Source organism: Lichenostomus cassidix, chromosome Z (genome assembly GCF_008360975.1).
Source record: "Lichenostomus cassidix isolate B80296 chromosome Z, HeHo_3.0, whole genome shotgun sequence".
Taxonomy (NCBI): Eukaryota; Metazoa; Chordata; class Aves; order Passeriformes; family Meliphagidae; genus Lichenostomus; species Lichenostomus cassidix.
In genome coordinates, this window is record NC_139511.1 from 50,665,049 (window position 1) to 50,686,403 (window position 21,355).

A 21,355-nucleotide genomic window follows, 5' to 3' on the forward strand; every position below is an offset into this window, starting at 1 on the left:
TTGTCAGTATTTTAAACAAAGTAAAAATACAGATGGCTCCACATTTAGCCTCAAGCAAAGGAAGGGAGAAAAAAAGGGCAGGAGAAAACAGCATTTCAGGTTTTCTTGACTAGAGCATAAACACATCTTTTGCTGCAGAGACAGCAGGAATAGCACAGGTTGCTGCCATGCAATCCCTCATGCCCCTTTTTGTTGCTCTAAACCTGCATGCATTGCATTACTGTAAAACTGTCAGGTCAAATCCCTGTCACACATTGCACAACCATGCTCTGCTCATGGGATACCACTCCAATTGGTTAGCACACAGTCAGGCTGACTGAGCACATGCAACGTAGCCCTAAGCAACCAAACTCATCATGACCATTTGTACAAAAAAGCATATTAGAAGTGTGTGTTTGGAGGGGGGGGGAGAAAAATTATTTTATTGTTCAAATGAGGCAACTTAAGCTTTTCATTTTTCAAGTGAAGTAAAACAAATCTTACACTCTTCAAAAACATACCATTTCACAAAATAGTATTAATGGTTTTGTGTATTAAAATCACAGGAACAATATTTGCTGTAATGTGGAATCACATTACTTCCTTCCTTGTCAGCATTATGCAAGCTATTACACGAGAAATGGCACGTCCTTTTTTACGAACAGCTGCAGCACCAGAGGGTAACAGATCAATTCATGGAACACCAACAAAACCCACATTTAACAGGATGAGTGAACCCATTCCTGTGCAACACAGGCACTTCTTTATTCACAAAACCTTTATTACTGTTTGCATTAGGGTTAAAAAAAAACAAACACGGGATAAGTAGGCAACATTATGAATTGGTTTAGTTATAAATTATATCTACAACCCCTATTTCATCTTAGAAGAGCATGAAAGAGAGATGCAGCTTCCAGCTCACATGTGGATTTGAGCAGGAATCAAGAGATCTATTCATCTTCTTGCAGTTCCTCAATAATGTATTGGCACAAAATTGCAGAAAGGTAAGAAGCCAAGAGCTATGTTATTTCTTACAGTATGTCAGATGGCTTAAATACAGCTTAAAACTGGTTTTGCATGCCTTTATCTCAGGGGAAGAGAAGTCTTAGTGGTTAGGCTGACAGATAAGGATTTAGAGGAATTTCCAGCTGTAGCACAGACTTCATGTGAACACAGACATGTTACTTGATCTGCCTGAACTCCTCTACAAAATACAGATAATCATGATCTTAGAGAGACCAGTGTGAGAAATACTTTACTGAGATCATGATATATGTGGACAAAAATCGTGTCAGAACTTGACAAGTACTGGAAATACACAGCACCACTCACCCAAACAACTCATTTCCCTTAAAAAAAAAAAAAAAAAAAAAAAATCACAATCATCTAAGGCCTTTTCCACAGAAGATAATAACTGGGACAAATAACCATGCAGGTGAATAATCTTCAGATTCAAATTTGGTTTTAACAATAAATAATTACAATTTAATTAGTTGGTATTTTCTAAATTGTGATTTGCAGTTTAGAGAACAGGTACCAGGGTGCTCAGGCCATGACCTACAAAACTCTTCTGCTAAGCCAAGATAACCAACACACACCCAGCCTGCAGGATACAAATACAGGTCCAGTGCTGTGATGAACCATTGGCTTACTCGGACAAAAAGTAAACTGCAGTGGTGTCTGACCCAAGCTTTGATCTATTTCAACAAGTGCAGATTGAAACCAAACCACTCAAGGACTGCCATGCATTTCCTACGAATCATCACACACCTTAAACCAAGTTCTATTTTAAAAATATAATCCATGATCCTACCATGATCTCCCAGACCAGCTATGAGCTACACCTGGGCTCACATCAAGAGAAGAGATATAAACAAATTAAACACATATCTCCACACACATACCAGTTCCAGAGAAAGCCAAGCCAGGGCTGCAGAAGTCCCAAGCAATGCTCCAGGCCCAGACTGATGATGCACCAAAGCAGCAATGACCTTGATCTGGGCAGCAAGAGCACCATTTCCATTTTGCTGTGTTTGTTTCCCACCTTGCAAGGTCTAATTGCTGGTCTGGTCAAAGCTGTGAAACTACATAAAAGTTGTAAGAAAATTTAAAATTTTTAAAAAGTAGTCTTTTCAGTGTTCTGGCTTCAACTACAAAAATCATCACATCTGCCACTTATAAAATTGTTATGCTCTCTTAGCACAAAGTCTATTAACAGAAAAAGTAAATAAATATTTCTTTGGTTTTACTACCAGCTGTTACATACACAAAGCATTTTCATATTTTTCTTCTTTGTTCAACATCAAATAATTTAAACTATGAGGGGTTGTTTTTAAATGTAGTTTTTTCTTATTTCATTAAAAATAGTCTGAAATACTTAAGTTAAAAAGTTCATAATTTCCAATTATAAAAGTAATTTTTTTTTTTATTTTAAACCTGGCCCAAGATAATTAGTCATTTAAATATGTTTAAGAGTATATACTTAGTTTATCACGAGTCAACATAATTGAAATACATAGAGAAAAACTGTCCTATGATTGTCTATTTAGAACACTATTGTAACAAAGCTTTTGTGTTTTATAAACATCCCTACCTCTTAAAACTTTATTAATTTTAATCTGTAATGTAATGTACATTGACTGTAGGAAAAGGAAGACATTTTAGAAAAGAGGTGTTTAAATTTTAGACAATAAAGTATGTATTAGGATTTCTTGAAAATCATACAAGCTTGAAGTAGCAACAAAAACACACTGTTTGATCTGCCACATTGACTAGACAACTCAAGCCCTCCTCACTCAAGTAACTACTGATTTAGAGGCAGGTTTTCTTAGGTTTTAAGTTTCAAAATTGGGGGCTGGACAACAGGTCTTCAAACCATTATCCGCACCTCAGTACTAAGGCATATAAACACTATTTTCCTGCAGTACAGCTTTTGTTCACATTTTTCAAGAATATAGGCACATAAATTGTAAACACAAGTTCTTGCCACCTTAGATAAATTTGCTCTAGTTTAATTTTTTTTTAAAAAAAAGTAAAAATAAGAGGGTTTTGGTTTTGTTTAAAGTAACATAAAACCCAAACATCTATTCATACCCTATAAAATCACAAATAGAAAATTCTTAAGGAAACACAAGGCAGAGGTCTAGAAATTGCCATCAACATCAACCAAGATCTCTGGATTAATATGCCAGCCACATTACCCATAATCTGCTTGAAGCAGCTTATGCAACTCTGGTTTTCTATCAGACACGCAAATCAAAGCTGTTGATTTGAATGCAAATCAACAAACAAAAACATCAAATCCTTTCCATTCATTAATTAGCCACATGTAACTTCAATTTACATGTATAGCACAGAATCACAAAATCTACATACAGGATTCAACTCCCCAGCAAGAACCGTGGTCAGAAGTTCTAAATACTGGGTTTGAACACTCTCTTATCAAATGAAACATGAACAAGGACAGGAAGAGGAAGAGTCCTCCACATTAAAAAAAATAAAGTATTTGGATCTGACTTCTTTCAATTAAAGGTGACAGGGTAGCATTAGGAGAAGACATGCAAATTCCCTCTCCCAGTTAGGCACCTGTGTAACACCACTGGCATTTTACTCAAGTGATTTAAATTAGATATTATATTAGTTTGTTTAATCAACAACTAAGATTTTCAGTATTCAAACTACTAACCTGTTATTTACATTTTTCTACAGTCTCACATTTTAATGAGATTATCGTCTGTTTTCTTGAAGAGCATTTCCTTAAACAGGGAGTTTGGGAAACTAATATGCACAAGTGTTTCCTACAATGAAAATGTGCCAGCGATAAACTAAAAATTCTGTGTTTGAGACTGCTCAAAATATACACAATTAATCTGGAAAATTAGGGTTTTTTTAGAGAAACCTTTCATGCCTTCCCTTTCAACTACTATGGTTCAAGGTGAATATATCCATACATAAAATGAGTACCATTCCAGCTGTGTTTGAAAATAACTAACATGTAAAAGACAGAAAGATTCACAAAGCAATAATCCCACCTGGCTGTATCTGCCTCTCCCTGACATACATCTGATCTTTCCAGTGTTCAGCACTCCTTTCCAATTTTCCACTTTCCTCTAACTCTCCTTCACTACATGAAAAACCTGTTTAGGGGCTAAGAAAATAATACCAAACCCCATACAGATACCCCTAATGACCCACCTTTCCTCTCTGGTTACTACTCTTTTCCCCTTCCATGCCTCACCAGTTTGAAGCAGTTAGCATGCAGTTCTCCAGTTCCACCCTCAGTACCCTCTAATTTTGCCCCTGCAGTTTAGACCTTACACCATCTGCTCCTAAAGATCTTAATGACCTTCCTGTGGCTGAGCACTAATAGCCCCCACACAGCCTCTCTTCACAGGTGGCTGATGGGCCACCTGGGACACACACAGCCACACTGCTCTTACCCCAGCTCGTCTTCCACAGTTTCCATAGGTTTGCCTCCTGCTTCTCCAGGCACCTAACAAGGCAATATTCTAAAGCTTAATTTGCTGCTTGCTATCGGAAGACCATCTCTTACTCCCACTTGGCACCCACGTTTCTTGGCAACTTCTTCCATTTTCAAACCTGCATATCCTCCTCTAACATTATCCCACTGGTTTGCAAGGGCCATCTCATAAATACATCTAGTGATTTCAGAGATAAGAACAAAAAAGAAAGCTATTTTTTTACCATTCTTAGAAAAGAAAACAACAGACAACAGAAACCACCAAATCTGGGTAGACGGTGGACTATCCAGCCTAACATAACTAACCTAACAGCACGGTGAGACTGCAGTTGCAGTAACCCTATGTACACATTTGTATCTATTTCTAAAATGCTTGGTTGTGCTGTCCTATCCCCTATCCCCACAACTGGGGCGGACGTCAAAGCTGCACAGATTAGATTAGCCAATCACAGATACGTGTTAGCACAGTCTAATGAGTTCCTTCTCATCAGCCAAAGAACAGCAACTCTCTTTCTGGCTGCTTTGAGAACATTCCACGTGGAAATTCAAGTGATGGTGTCTGTGGCTACTGACAGTGAGGACCAGGTGATTCATCTTTGCAATCACAGTCTCCATGCCCAAGGAGTTACTAAAACAGTAGTCTGAACAACTATGTCACATGAAGTCTGGCTTTCAGTAGACAAGCTGTAGGAAATTCAACAGTTAAGCAGTATTCAATCTCTTTTTGTCTTGTTTAAATTATCTGTAGGTGGTTTTGCTAGTTTTGCCTGCTTTTTAATGTCATTTGCAGAAGGAAACCTACAACTAGGAAAATAGCATAGAACTAAGAAAGCAGCTACTGCCTTGGTTTTGTGGGTGATTCAAATGAAAATGCAGAGAGGGGAATAGAAATTAACATGAGATGTTCTTGGACACAGGCATGCAAATAAACAAGGCTGCAACAAGAGACCCCTGTCAGCCAGCCATAAAACTTTCTTGCAAACCAACAAGCACACAGAATTGAGATGCTTCAGAGTCCCACTGTATGGCCCTATGGCCCATTTACAACAGCCTGAGGATCAAAATTCTGAAAGCAGCAAGACAGTAAGTATAACACATTTGGAGCAGTGAGAATTTAAACATCACCATAGATTTTTTTCCAGGATGGGAATAGGCAGCTATCTCCAAATTCTTGAACCAACTCCAGCATCTTGAAGATACTACAATTATCTTCAGAAGACGACAGATGGCTAAAAATACAGTATTTAATATGAGCAAATTCTGAATGTTATATGCTATTTGTGCTCAGTGTTCAACTGTAGCAAATTATTTCAGCTGCTTTGCACAACAAATTATGAACTATAAGATGACTAACTTCACAGGCATACTCACAAAGTAGTCTGTGTTACCAAAACAGTGTGGGAATGCTCCAAAAGAACTAGGGACATAATTAGAAAGAATTTTACCTTGCCTTTCTCAAAGGAAAGGTAAAGTGAAAGTCATTTGTCAAGATTATCACACACATCAAAAACATGGTTCAAAGGATGTAGTCAGGCTTTTAGACAGCATGCTTGGGCCACAGACAGGATAAGGAGTCATTACTTAGTCCAGTCTGAGCCCAGTCATTTTATGAAGAGGTATTTCAAGTTACCATCCCAGGTGACAGAGACCATTCTCACAAATACAGTAGTAGCTGTAAACGGTTCTGTATATCCATGCAAAACAGCACCACTACTTTCTCACCTTTACAAAAGCCACAAAAACACACTATCCCATCTAGCTCACCGTTGGTAGTCAGCAGTGACTATGTTTATCTTTCTCATCCCACCTTCAGAAGGATAGAAAAAAGGCACATATGAATTAAAACTAGAAAACTAGATGTAAACTCCATCCTCTGAAAAATAAGCAAGTAACAAAATAATATGTAAACCTAGTATTGATATGATTAAGAAGATAGAAAAGAATCAGGCAATCTTGCAAGCTGCTCCAGCTACTAGAAAAAAAATGTAGGAAGATCTGGTATTTATTTGTGTAGAAATCCTGTTCCCAAAACAAAGGAGGTGCTTGTTTCCTAAAAGAAAGGAATAAAACATCAAAAAGAGTATTTCATTGGTCAGAATCAGAACCAAGAATCTGTTCAGACACCAACTGACTTATGTCTCTCTTCTCCAAAATGAATTTCTTCCCCCGGTGTTCATATTTCCTGTCACCCAAACCAATATTTAACAAAATCCTTAGCAGACTGATTCCTGAGCAGCTCTGTGTTTGCCTTTTATTTCAGCAGTCTCATACTTGCAGACGGTTAATTTTTGTTTCCCATATTTGTCTGGGTATAGCCACTTCTGGTTTTGTTCAACCCATGACAGCCATGTTACAAAAAGCCATCCAGTAATGTGCATCCACAAGGTATCAGTAAACATGTTACTACAGGACTGAAGTTCTGTGTCTGCAAATTTTATCAAGAATGTCTCTAACAGCAGAAAGGAATTCACACACAACCTCCTCCCTCATGTCATCTGCCCTCATCTCCATTCCAAGAACTTACAAGCTTCTGTCAACATACTGCATTTCCCATGCTTCTCACTACAACACACATTTGTAAGATTCAAACTTCTAACCTACATCTTCTAGCACCTAGGCAATCGCATTATGGGTGTACCTGAATTTTTGAAAAAAGAAACAAACAAACAGCTTTAAAACTTCAATAACTTACCTTCTCTGAAATGCAGACATTACTTGATTTTTAATGGTGGGTTTGGACAAGTAAAGCTACTCATACATGTGAACATACCCCACACGCTACTTTGTCAAAAAGAAAACAAACAAACAAAAACCCCAAACCAACAGACAAAAAAACCCCAACAACAAAAAGAACAGTATTAGCACTGCTAACTCTTTATACTAACCCTAAATCAGTGCTCAGCTTAAGCCTGAGTTGCCAGCAATCAGCTTATTACCTCCTGCTCCTTCAAAAAACTCCTTTCTGCAGCTTCAGACTAAAGGTTGACAACATAAACTCTCAGGGGTGAGGTACCAAAAGAAAGAAATTAATCCAACATTTTAAAATTCTTTTAAGCTGTCTGTGCTGTGCTGCAGTAATATTTACATTGCTATTGTTAAAATCCCCATCTATTTTATCATTACCAACTCACAAATTACTCAAATTCCCCGGCAATGGTTATGGCTAATTCTACAACAGCTGTGAGAAATATTATTCAAGCTAGAAAACATTTCTATTTGCAGAATTTGCTGCCTGCAAAACAGCCAACCGGTCTTCCAGCAAAACAATTACTAACTTAAACATGCTTCACATTTTTACACCTGGTGTAACAGAAGCATGAAGTCAGTTAGGGTGAAGGCAGCATTTCATACCATTCGAAGCTCACCGATTCTCAGTGCTGGGGAAAGGCTGGTGCAGTAGCAGGCTCAGAGCCACTGCCAGAATTTCTGAACTGGGTATATTCTTCTAGCACTGCCTCTGGGGCAACTGATTCGACAGAGACCACACCTTTACTGATTATTCTTTCTCTTCAGTGATCCACAGAATTAAAGAAACCCATTTAACCAACCTTACTTCATATGCTTTGAGGAAGCCCAAAAGAAAGGGTAACAGTGAAATCAATTCATCCTGGTCCATAAACAATTTCTAGTCATAGGCAGTAGCACAATATGCTGGCCCTATGAATATGAAGGTCCCATCCTACAGTACTCTGACATAAAATGTTAATGTACTACAAAATACAATACAAAGTACAAGACAAAGAGAAGGACAACTCATATTTGAAAACAAATCCAAAATCAAAGCTATTACTTCGAATAGTGGCACAACACAGTCCAGTATACAATTCAGAGAAATGGATTTTCTTAGATTTCCAATTCAACAAATAATCTGAACTTCTATATGTATCATTTAAAACAATAGTAGGTTTTCCAGTTAACTTAGAAACTAAGAAACAGGTATGTTAGTCCTGAAAATTCTTACTAATTGTATTGAGATTCTAAGAAAGATTTGAAAGCTCATGACCCTTTTGGGACAGGATTCTTTTACATATTTTAGCAAGGTATTTAAAAGCCTCTCTGAAATCTCAGAGCCACTGGAGTACACCAACTACATTTATAAGGATTAAATAAATATATGATGTCACATCCCATTTTCCAGAAAAAAAAGTAAATTCAGCAATAGCAGACAAAACTGCAAGAGTGCAAGAGAACAGCTACAAAGACACTGCATATGCCATTTTGGTCATATTTAAAACAATGCAATAGAGGAAACACATTAAAGCAGGCTTTTCCACTCAGACTTGTTTAATCCACACTGCAACACCTGGAAGCGTAAATTTGAAAGGAGGGTTGAATTCTGATTGAACAATTTATTTTTTTAAACCCATTTCTATTGTAAGAAAAGTTTTTTTGTTTTTCAACAGGTTACAAAATGATTACCCAAGAGACAGGCATTGACAAAAGCAGTTCCAAAGGAAAGTGCACACCTCTACTACTGATATCCCAAACTTTAATAGACAGAAGGATGACTGGGGCTTTCTGGCATGTATAGTTGATACAACGTGATGAATTAGTGCAATCTTGAGAGTCAGGAGTAAGGTATTTATCCATGAGGATACAAGAAGCTAGTATCTTTCATGGAAAAAATACTTAAGGCATGGCAATGTGAAAATAAGCCTAAGTAGACATTACTGCAGCTCTAACGCTGCTATTTGTACCTGAAGCTTAGAAACATAATTGGTAACACTTTTAAATGATCACTACTACTTGATATTCATTGATTGGAAGAAAATAGAGACTGATACCAAGCCTTATCATACCTAAAGTATATTTTATATAATTCAGGAGAGCATAAGGACAAAGCAAGTAAAGGGGTCTTCTACTCTGATGAGCTTCTCTGCCACCAAATCCCATGTTTTTCTTTTAGTGATTTTTGCACCAAACGTGAAAATAAAAGCATTAATAAGTGTCAGCCTTAACACTGAAGTGAACTTCCTCCATCTTTCACTGGCAAAGACTCTGCACTGGACTAGATATGCAACTACAACTATTTAAAACAAATTGTGCTCATACAGTGTGTGGATAAGAAGAGCTTTAAGATAATTTTGAGCTGTATTATCTCTACAATGCTAATGACATCAAAAAAGAAAAAACCCCATACACATACAAACCTGCACATTTTGATTATTAAATCCAAGAGATACTATCTACCTTGATGTATTATACTGAAGAAATTAAGAGTATTTTCCAAATAATTTTGCAGAGCAATGCCCCTTTATAAAGTGTCTAGTTATGTAACACTCCAAAAAGTGTTCTGGATCACGTGTTTCTGGAGAGGTAGTGTAAAAGTATAGTAGAATCCCATTTTAATTACTCATCTTGTGTAACAAGAAAGACAGACACCATGAAACATTTGATTCGACACACACAAAATGATAAGGAATGTCAGACTGGGGAAACAGAAACAAGAAAAGAACTTAGAAACCTGCCTGCTTTATCAGCAGCTCAAAAAAGAGTGTTGAAATTGAGATGCTCACTGACATCAATAACACCTGAATTTAAACACTGATCATACAAACCACTCTCTGCCCCACCATTTTTCCACAAAACAGGTGCTTAAATGTTTTTTCACTAGACACCATAAAGACAAAATGTAAGAGTTCCTTGGTACCTAAATCAAGCAGAGGTCAATTAAACAAGAAAGGTATTTGTGTGGTTCAGGAAACAGAGAGAAGATGCACTCAGTTCCCATAGAGTTTGATGGAGGAGGAAGACCATGAACAGTCTAATCCACAGCAATCTTTTATATGTCCTCCAGTGAAGCAACACTGATTTTATTATACTGATCACTCTGACACAATGCTTATTCCCCATAAAAACTGGTGGGCTCTATACTAGGCTGTGACCAATGGTGCAGTTCAATTCATAAAATGAGTAAGTCCAGTTATGCAGAACAAGAATAAAGCTCTCCTCTCCTGCAGTATTTACACGAAAAAGCAAGTATCAGCTGAATGGCGTCTCCACACCAAAGGCTAGTTTTCCAAATTTCTGACTATTAGTCACTGAAAACTCCACAGCTCAGAAGAGCACAAAGATAATTCTTTAATGGTTTTCTCTAAACAGAGCATTAATACATTTATAAAATTGGTGAGTTAATATTTTTTTTTCCACTAATGCTAGTAAAACCTTTTGCTCTAGCTCTCAGCATAACCCACTTTCGCAGGCTGCATTTAACACTCATAAGCAGAATAGCAAAGCTATGTCAACGGGTATCTTAGGCAAGATGCTTCCCTGTGTTTTAAGAGGAATGAATCAACCCTACTTTAAAATAGAATTCAAAGAGACTTACACATCACATGTAAGAAAAGAGGAGAGTTTGTGCTTGTGTGTGTGTGTCCGTGAGTATCCAAATATATTTGCACGTATACACACACAGAGCCATCTTTGTGGGAGACAGCAACTGTAGCACTGCAATTGTTTCCATACCTACGTAAAGGTACATGGATGTATAATGCATCTTACACCTATGCATGGCTATAATACGTGAATTTCAACGCTACAATAGAAGACCCCACAAAAGATGGCTGGTCCTGGCCAACGCGGAGTGGGCCGGCCAGAACTCACACCGAACTCGGCGCGCCGCAAGCCCCGGGAAGGCCGGGCGCGGCGGAGAGAGGGTCGAGCCGGGCCGTGCCGCCCCCGCCGCGGGGAGCCTGCCCGGTCCCACCGCCCGGCCGAGCCGCCTCCGCCCATCGCCCATCGCCCATCGCCCATCGCCCGCGGGCCCCGCGGCGGCCAGCTCGGCGCGGCCCTGCCCGATGCGATGGCAGCGGTGGGCGGCGGGGTCGGACACTGCCCCGGGGCTGGAGCGCGGCCCGCGGGGTGCGGCGATGGGACGCGGGCGGGGATGCGGACAGACGGCTGGCGCTCGCCGCGGGCGAGGGGCCGCGGGGCAGCGGCCAGCCCGGCCCGCCCACCGCCTCCCGCCGGGCAGCGCGCCCCGCGGCCGCCGAGCGCTCTCCGCGTCCCGCGCCGCCGGGCCCGCCCGCGCTGCGGAGATGCGGGACGCCTCGGCAGGTTACCCGCGACAGCCCGCCGCGCCTCACCTCAGCCCGCCGGGCAGCCTGCTGGGGTGGCGCGGAGATAAACGGAGAAGAAGGTGGAAGCGGCCGGGCTCTCTGACTGCGTTCACGCCACAACCGCGCTCACCTCCGGTTTCGCCCGGTCCTGCTGCCCGGCGCCTGATATCAGCTCCCCCGGCGGCCTCCCCGCCCCTCGCCGCTGACGCACTCCCGCTGATACGCCTGGAGCCGGCGCTCGCCCCGCGCCGCCCGCCATGGCGGATCCCGCACGCCCCCCGCCCGCAGGGGTGTGGTGCCGCTCCCGCTGCCCGCCCGCCGCGGCACACCGCGCTACCTGTGCCGCCGCTGCCCGTGCCGCCGCCCTGCCACCTGTGCCCTGCCACCTGTGTCCTGCTCAGCCGCGGGGCACACGTGGTACCCACGCTATCGCTCAGCTCCGCCGAGCTGGTGGCACCTGTCTGTGGCTCTGGCGTACAGAGGGGGCCCGGAGCTGATTCAGAAGTTCGCGAGGAGGAAGGAGCAAGGCCGTGCGTAGTCTCTTAGTGCTGGGTAGCTCACTACAAAGCTAGGGATGGAGTATCCCCTCTGCACGAAAGGTGGCCTCATGGACCCAGCCTGAGGCCTAACCGCTGCTCCTGTTCACCAAATTGGGGTGCTGATTGAACTCAGTTACTGGCAGAAGCATGTTTTCAAAACAGAACACTAATTCCTGTTCCCCAGCACTGACACCTCTGGCCACAGCACCTGACTATCCACCCCCAAGAAGACCTGCATGCCAGGGAACTGAAGAACAACAAAATCAAATGAAGGTGTTTGTGAGAGGACAGCACTTGCCCTTGACTCTGGCTGTAAACTGTACCCTCGCTTTCTAGCCATGATGGTTTGTTCTGAGAGTGGGAAGTAGTTGGTGCACACCTGTGGTAACATCTGTGAGACAGAGGAGGCTGGGCACAAATTGGAGTTGTCCCCCATATTGCCCAATATGGGGGACAGCAGTCATTTCAAGGGCTTCTCAGTGTTATCTGCCTAGGACAGGTCTCACTCCAGGGACCAGAGGAGCAGATATCCAGTGTATTTATAATGATTTATATGCATGTCCTAGTGTATCGGGTTTGTGTGGCAAGGTTTTGGTCATGGGGAGGCTGCAGGAGTGAGTTCTCTGAGAAGATGCCAGAAACTTCCCCCGTGTCTGACAGAGTCCATGCCAGATGACTCCCAGAAGGACCTGCCACTGGCCAAGGCCAAGCCCATCAGTGATTACAGTAGCACCTCTGGGGTAATATATTTGAGAAGGGAGACAGCAACCTGCACACCTCCAGCCCAAAAGAGGAGTGAGAACGTGTGAGAGAAGACATAAAGCTATTGGAGAGCATCCAAAGGAGGGCAGCAAAGGTGGTGAAGGGCCTTGGGGTGAAGCTGTATGAGGAGCAGCTGAGGTCACCTGTCTGTTCTTCTCCTGCTAGAGGAGACTGAGCTTAGACTTCATTGCAGTTACGACTTCCTTATCAGGGGAAGAGGGGCAGAAACTATTCTCTTCTCTGTGGTGATCAGAGGCAGGCCCTAAGGGAAGGGCCTGGAGTTGTGTCAGGGGAGATACAGATTGAATATTAGGAAAAAAGTTCCTCATCCAGAGGGTGGTTGGGCACTGGAACAGACTCCCCAGAGGAGTGGTCACAGCACCAAGACTGACATAATTTAAGAAGCATTTGGACAACGCTCTCAGGCACGTGGTGTGATTCTTGGGGATGGTGCTGTGCCGGGCCAGGAGCTGGACTCGATGATCCTTGTGGGTCCCTTCCAATTCAGCTTGTTCTGTGGTTGTGTGAGAGACAGCTCTGCAGATGCTGAGGACAATGAAGAAGGAGGTGGAGGAGGTGCCGTAGGCACCAGAGCAAATACTCCCTCACTGCCCATGGTGGAACATGAGAGCCACTTGAAGCCTGTGGTGGATCTCACATTGGAGCAGGTGGATGCCCAAAAGAGGTGCAACTGTATGGGAAACCCAATGTTGGAACTTCTGTCAAGACTTGCCAAATCCTGCGAACTTCTGCCAAGACCTGTGGACCTGTGGAGAGAGTAGCCCGTGCTGGAAGAAGTTTGCTGCCAGGACTTGTGATCCTTTGGGGCAACACAGCCTGGGGTAGTGTGTTCCTGAAAGACTGAGCTCCATGTGAGGAACCCACTCTGGAGCAGTTTATGAAGAACTGCAACCCATGGGAACGGCTCATACTGGAGAAAGGGGAGGAGTGTTTTCCTTAAGAGGGACCCCATGGCTGGAGCAGGGGAAGAGTGTGAGGAGTCCTCCCCTTGAGGAGGATACAACAGTAGAGACAACATATGGTGAACTGACCACAGCCCCCATTCCTTGTCACCCTGTGCTGTTTGGGTGATGGAGGTAGAGAAAATCAGGAGTTAAGATGAGCCTGGAAAGAAGGGAGGGATTTGGGCCAAAGTGTTTCTAAGATTTGGGGTCCTTTCTCATTATCCTACTCTGATTGGATTGGTAAGAAATTAAATTAATTTTCCTCAATTTGAGTCTGTTTTGCCCATAACATTAACAGATGAGTGATCTCTCCCTCTCCTTATCTCAACCCAGAAGCTTTTTGTTATACTCTTTCTCCCCTGTCCAGCTGAGAAGGGAAGTGAAAGAGCGGCTTTGGTGGGCACCTGGAATCCAGCCATGGTCAACCCATCACACCAAAATAGTGTAACTTAGCTGAAACAGATGGGGGGAGACAGCATCAACAGAACTTTTAAAAATCATTGATCATCTTAAAACTCCATTTATGACAAGCTTTGACATAGTTCTCTTGGCTAGAGAAAAAGGGTCAATGTTTATGCTATCTTAATTTTTTCTCCTAGTTAGAGTTATACAGATTATATTTTGCACTTGCATTTCAAAGAAAAGCTTTTTTTTTTTTTTAATACAGTGTTATATAGTAAAAATTGTTCTGCAATACATAGTAATACAAAGTAAAATATCTTAAAGGAGTAAGATTACAAATTACACCTGTCAGGAAATTCTTAAAATAACTACCTCTGCTTCTTGTATCTTTTGCTTTCACAACAGATGAAGGAAAGAACGTAGAAATTGATGCTGGTTTTCCACCTGCATTGTTGCTGACAGTTTCATGGAAGAACCAAGACCCTTTGGGCCTGTTTTGGTGAAAAGCTTTTTGGCCACGGTTAGTTACTAGACATTTAAAGGATTCAAGGGGACTTGGGCATGCACAATGTCATTTAATATAAGTATTTCCTTTCTTAGTTGCTTGGGATATAGACATGCTATTAAAGTCCTCTTCTAAAATATTTTGGGAGAGGAAAAAAAAAGATAAGATCTTAAGGCAGAAAAATAAATCCAGGCAGAAATCCTCCAATAAATAACTTTCTTTGCAGGTCAGCTCCAATATTGCTTAGAAACAGATTTGCAGATTTTATGTAAATTTTTTTTTAAGCTCTTACTATTTCTTTCATGCCATTTCTTATGTCTGGAAGAATCTCCGTGCAAACCCCACGAATAAATACGTACTTTCTACTGTTGTGAGGGATACAGAGATCATGACAAAAGATACTTTGTTAAGACTAGAGCTTCTTCTGGCGATCATATGAATCTCACTGTGAGTTTGTGTATCCACTTCTCTTCTGTATCATGCTTATGCTGGAAATTTTTAGAAGCATGTTCAACCTTACTAGTACAACTACTCACACCAATAACATTAGATATGTGCAGTGGGTGACCTTATAGATTACACTACATAGAGCTAGGATGATTCTATTAATATATGTCCAATAGATCACACATGTGCACACATTCCCACCTGCCCCAAGGAGACTTCACGTCTCTTTCAACATTTTAGATTGCCATGGTAATTTTTACCTTAAAGACCATATGGCATGACATTTGGGGTAGTATGCAGAGAAAGGTGATGTTCTCACAACTAAATACTTTCATAAAACCTTTGCATTAAAGAGAGACTGTAGAAGTAGAAGGTCTGACATCTTACCTTGTATTTTCACATCTTCTGTCTCTGGTATCTTAGCACAATTGATACTTTCCAAGAAATGTCAGACTGGAAAAAAAAACCCAGTAAACACTCTGGCACATCTGGCTGTTGGATGTTTTTCTAGACTGATTTTTCTTAAATCTCTAGTGAGGAAGATGCCTGCAGCTTGCCTAGGTGGACTTCCAGATTTAAAGTTTTTCCAGTAAAAACAACTAGAAGGAAATGTAGCAAGTTGCAATTGTGCCATAGTCATGAATATCATATGCTAAATGGCAGGCACACCAGGTAGCATGCTAAATACAAATATGTTGTGTAGCTACAAGATATGCGTCTGAACATGCATTCAGCATAGCTCCTGGGACTTGTATTCCAAACACACATTCAAGTGAAACAGGTGCTTGGAAACACAGAATCATAGAGTGGTTCAGTTGGAAGGGAGCTTTAAGGATTTTCTATAAAATTGCCCCTGCTTTAAGCAGGGACATCTGCCACTAGACCAGATGACCAGAGCTCTCTCTATCTTGACCTTGAGCATTTTGGAGATGGGACATCCATAACTTCCCTGGGCAACCTGGTCCAGTGTCTCACAATAAAAAAAAAATCTTATAAATATATTAATTAATAGACATTACAGCTATCATGAGACTTCTCAATAGAGCAAATCAAGAATTCAACAGGCAAAATACTTGGTCAGGCAAGAATTGATGGCAGATATTGCTGTGTAGCTCTGATGTCTGTAGACCTGTTGAAGGACATAGGCAGGGCCAGCAAGATATGGCAGCCAGGGAGCTCTTTATTGCTAATGACTCAGGAGTTCCTAACCCATGTAGAAAAAGGGACAAGCTTGCTCTTCGCAAGATTTACATAACAGACCAAAACATAACAAACCAATCATACAAAGCATGCAAAATCACAGCTGCTGACCACTTCACTGTGTTTCTTTCCTTTCATCCCCAGAAAAGGGCAATCTTAGGGATGTTATTAAATTATGTGCAAAGAAAAAAGGTTTAAAGAAAGAAACATGCATTTTGAACTTCGTTTTACTGACAGGTTGAGAGCATATCAAGCAGCTATGCCAGGTACAACTATCCTTTCTCTTCTTTAACCTCGCCTACCACCTTCCACAGCAAGGACAAATGCAGCCTTGGCACCCTTTGCACAGACGTGTTCACTCCAGAAGGAGTAATGTCACCTCCTCATCTTTATTGATGAGATATTTCTGTCTGTGTGACTTAGTAGCAAAAGTTTGCATGTTCCACTGTGGTGGGTTGATCTTGGCTGCTGCCACATGCTCACAAAGCTGCTCTATCACTCCTCCTTCTCATCTGTACAGGGAAGAGAGAATATAATGGAAGACTCATGGGTTGAGAGAAGGACAGGTGGAGATCACTCACCAATCACTCTCACAGGAAAAACAGGCTCAACTCAGGGTATTTAGTTTATTGCCAAACAAATCAGAGTTGGATAATAAGAAATAAGAACAAATCTTAAAAACTCCCTTCCCTTCCCTTCCCTTCCCTTCCCTTCCCTTCCCTTCCCTTCCCTTCCCTTCCCTTCCCTTCCCTTCCCTTCCCTTCCCTTCCCTTCCCTTCCCTTCCCTTCCCTTCCCTTCCCTTCCCTTCCCTTCCCTTCCCTTCCCTTCCCTTCCCTTCCCTTCCCTTCCCTTCCCTCCCCTTCCCTTCCCTTCCCTTCCCTTCCCTTCCCTTCCCTTCCCTTCCCTTCCCTTCCCTTCCCTTCCCTTCCCTTCCCTTCTTCTTCCCAAGCTCAATTTCACTCCCAATTTCTCTACCCTCTCTCCCAGAGTGGCACAGGGGAACATGGAATGGGAGTTGCAGTCAATCTATCATGCATTGTCTCTGCTGCTCCATCCTCCTCACACACTTCCCCTGCTCCAACATGGAGTCCCACACACAGGAGAACTGTCCTCCACAAACCTCTTCAGTGAGTCCTTCCCATGAGCTGCAGTTCTTCACAAAATGCTTCAGCATGTTCTGTTCTAGGGTCCTTCACAGACTGCAAGTCTGTATATGCTCTGCCTGGGACCTCCGTGGGCTGCAGGGGACACCCTCCCTCATCACACTGTTCATCACAGGCTGCAGGGGCATCTCAAGTCCAGCACATGGAGCACCTCCTACCCTCCTTGACTGTTCTCAGTGTCTGCAGAGTTTCTGACATTTTCTCACTCCTCTCTCATAGATACTGTTACCCTTTCTTAAATACATCATCACAGAGGCACTACCACCACGGATGTTTAGCTCAGGTTTGGCCATCAGTGGGTACATCTTGAACCCAAACAGAACTTCCTTAGTTGGACGTGAGGGAGGCTTCTGGCAGCTTCTCACAGAAGCAACCTCCTGCTACCAAACCTTTGCCACAAAACCCCAAAACAGTCGCTATCACAGTAGGAAGTTTGTCTCTCTCTTCTAATATTCCTCTAGTAAGGCTAGAAACATCTCCCTTAATGGTCAGCTTATTTCACATGTGAAAGGATTTTTATGTCTCATTGGAAGTTTCATTATCCAATGCATGCACTAGAAATAACAGTATCTCTTAGCACTTCTTTTCAATTTACAGTTTCATAGTCTGAATTCTCCCTTTTCCCTCCAACTACAGTATGAGTTTTGCTTTCCCACTCTGTATTTTGCCTAGTCCCTATTCTCTTAAAGACTCCATATTCTGTCATCTGGTATGAAAACATTTTTGAGTCATCGTCATAAGTTTTACCAGGAGGTAAAATTTTCAGAGCATTTTGGGATTGTTTGAAAAACTTTTGTCTGTGTCTTCCATTTCTTGACAAAATCTTCTTGCTCCCCAAGTACAGAATGAGCATTTATACATAAACCAAAGGTTCTCTACATGAGCCAAATAGAAAGCTTTCTCCTGTAAAAAAAATGTGAAGGTAAGAATAAAATCTGGACAGTTCTTCCTTACCTTTTGTTGAGGAGTCACATCATACATCTGGAGGTCTTCTGACCTCACACTAGTGGAACTGCTTTATAAACCACTGATAGGGACTCGTTCTTGCCCTGTGTTGATGTTGCAGTCAGATGTGTGGCTGCTACACAGTCAAACACATTAATGTGCATCCAGTGTGCAGGCCAGCTCTTTTATTCATAGCAAGAGGGCATTAGCAATGCAGACCTGTGACTGTTTTCAAAGATGCCACATGGAATTGTCAATGTAGAGAGTTGTCTAGGAGAGCTCTACCATCACAGAGCAATCCAAGAGGAGATGCTTCACAAAGGCTTTAAAACAGCTTTACCATTCTAAGACTAGTCAACTTTTTTTACTCAAACATACAGGTTCATTATTTTTTCACCCTCCATATCTTCCAATTAGGAGTGCCTGCAGTCAGCAGCGTGGCTTCTGCAGGATGTATATGCCCTACTCCCCCACTCTCCCAGTACAAAGCTCTTATTATGCACTTAATTTGAAACCTGGCCTTGTGGCCCCTGCCCTCTTGCTGGCCCCATGACTTACTGCTCCTTCTAGCTGCAAGACTTACGGCCCCTCACAGCTTTCCTAGTGTGAAATGAAATACAGCAGCAGTCCCATCTGCTCTGTGCAGCAGGAAGTCAACAAGGCATTCAGTAGCCACAGACTCTGGGAGTTAGAGAGGCCCTCAGCAGGGCACACATGGGAAGAATGAGGGAAAAGACACAAAACTGAAAAATTTGCAGTTCAAGTGTGCTGCAAAACTTGGATCAAATTTGCATGACATTATTTAAATGGTGAAGAGCAGAAAGCGTTAAGGTAAGCAAGGTCAACCCATCTCAATATGTATTGACAAACAGATTATCTCAGAAGGTTAGGGCAGGGTGCTAGTAACACCAAGATTCAATCCCTGTATGGCCATTCATTTAAGAGCTAGGTTTGATGCCCCTTGTGGGCACCTTCCAACTCAGAATATTCCGTGACTCTCTGACAGGAGCAAGTTGGTCTGAAACAATTCTTCATGCGGATTTAACTAATCTATAGTAGCTACCTATGAAAATACCTTTACCCAGGCTTCAATAAGGTGACTGTTAGGGGGTTACCTTTTTCATGAAAAAACCAAAACTAAACAGCTGTGCTGTTACCCTAAGTTCTGGCAAAAATAGACACACTTTTCTTGCACTTAAATGATTCTTCCATAAATACCAAAGTAGTTTCCCATGCGTCCCTTCAAATCCTTTCTTAATGCATATTTTTGTTTGTGGTAGCTGCAAACACTTGATAGGAGATGTGTAGAGGCAGACAACTCATGGGCTTGACCAGTCCTTCTCAGACTGGTCACTATTGTGTCCCTGTTGCCTCATGCTTCTTCTGTCAGCCCATAAATCCTCATATTTCCTTTGCTGTCACAAGACTGTCATTTCCTTAAACAGAAACCATTTTCTGGTCATAGATAGAATCCACTTATGACAGGATTAACATTTTATGGTAGAGAAGAAAGAAGAAGGATTGCCTTTGTCCAAGAATACCACACAGATTACCACAGACAAATGGTAACCCTGAAGCCAGGATTTCATCCCATAGCTTCAATAATACCAGAAGAACTGTGGGTTGTTGTGCATGTGACAGGAATGTAGCCTATATTGTGCTTTTGCAGATAAAAATGTCTCATGGCCTCATCTTTTCACTCTAATACAGTGATTTTTAGAATGGATAAATATGTGTGGAGGATTGTTAAAATTTTTTACAGAATTTTGAAGAATAAGTAAATAAAAGACAAGTTGCTGTCATTATACTCTATTTTACCATATAGAAGTGGGCATTGCAATGCAGAAGTCTGCAGTGTGGGAAAGAATGAAAACAATTGTTCTAATGAACACACTTTTAATATCAAAGAGCTGAAAAACAGCAAATTCTTTGTTTCACCCTCAGAGTATCCATGTATATTTATTGCTATAAAACACAAATTGGGTTCCTTCTTAGCTCTTTAGTGACCTCACCTACTTTGTCAGGAAAAAAAATTTTTCTACCCTTTTTAATCTACAAAATCACAGAAAAAAATTGCTTTTAAAATTCACTTGCAGCTTTCCATGTGCCCCATGTTTCCATACATTGATTTCCCCCTTGCTGCAGAGGGTGTGTCTGTTCATCCTGATGCGCAGGACAATGGTGGCATTGGCTCACACTGCTGTGTGGCTGTGCCTACCGTTTCACATTCCAGAGGGAATGTCCATGTGAGAAAAGCACCTTCTGCTGTCTGTTTCTCAATGAATACAAATTTCAAGTCTTATTTCTTGCAGTCACTATCAACTAGCATTCTGTGTGAGGAAGAGGGATACTTCAGCCTCAGGTGTCTTGTGGAGTTTCCTGCAAAGCCGTCTTCATACATAGGTAGGAGATATGGACTCAGTGATCCAGCCTTGAAGGTGACTCTTGAACTCCAGTCTCAAATTTATCTTCATGGTCCATTCTCTTCAAATTACTCGCATCTTTTGACATTTCCAAGTACAAGTCTGAGATTTTTATCCTGAAAAATCAAACATTCAAGAGGATGAGTAAATGTAAATGTAGAATGAAATGAAACTGTTGGGTGACTCTGATCTTGTCTTACCTTAAAATGCTACGATACCTTAATTCAGGTCTTCATTTTTAAAGGACAAACTCTTAAGAAAGTTTGAATAGAACCTCCTCTCCTGGGAAAAGGCAGATCTCAATATCCGCCAAGGAAAATTTTTCAGGTTTCTGAGATGAGTGACCTGCGAGAACTGTTCTGCTTTGAAGCAATTGTAATCAGGATCCCTTAAATTTAATTTGTCTACTGCCAAAGAAATTAAAGCTTTTTTCCTTAAAATAAGGATAATCTTTAGTGACACCTGTTCTGTAGTCAGCCTTCATAA

General features: G+C 41.7%; 1 protein-coding gene across 1 annotated transcript in view; it reads right to left on the reverse strand.

The window, feature by feature from the left end:
- Positions 1–11,731, reverse strand: part of FAM169A (family with sequence similarity 169 member A) — a 36,175-nt gene extending 24,444 nt beyond the window's left edge. The window contains exon 1 of the mRNA XM_085042303.1: positions 11,648–11,731. The gene's annotated coding sequence lies outside the window, so the exon portion shown is untranslated. The remainder of the gene's footprint in view (positions 1–11,647) is intronic.
- Between the last annotated feature and the right edge of the window lie 9,624 nt (positions 11,732–21,355).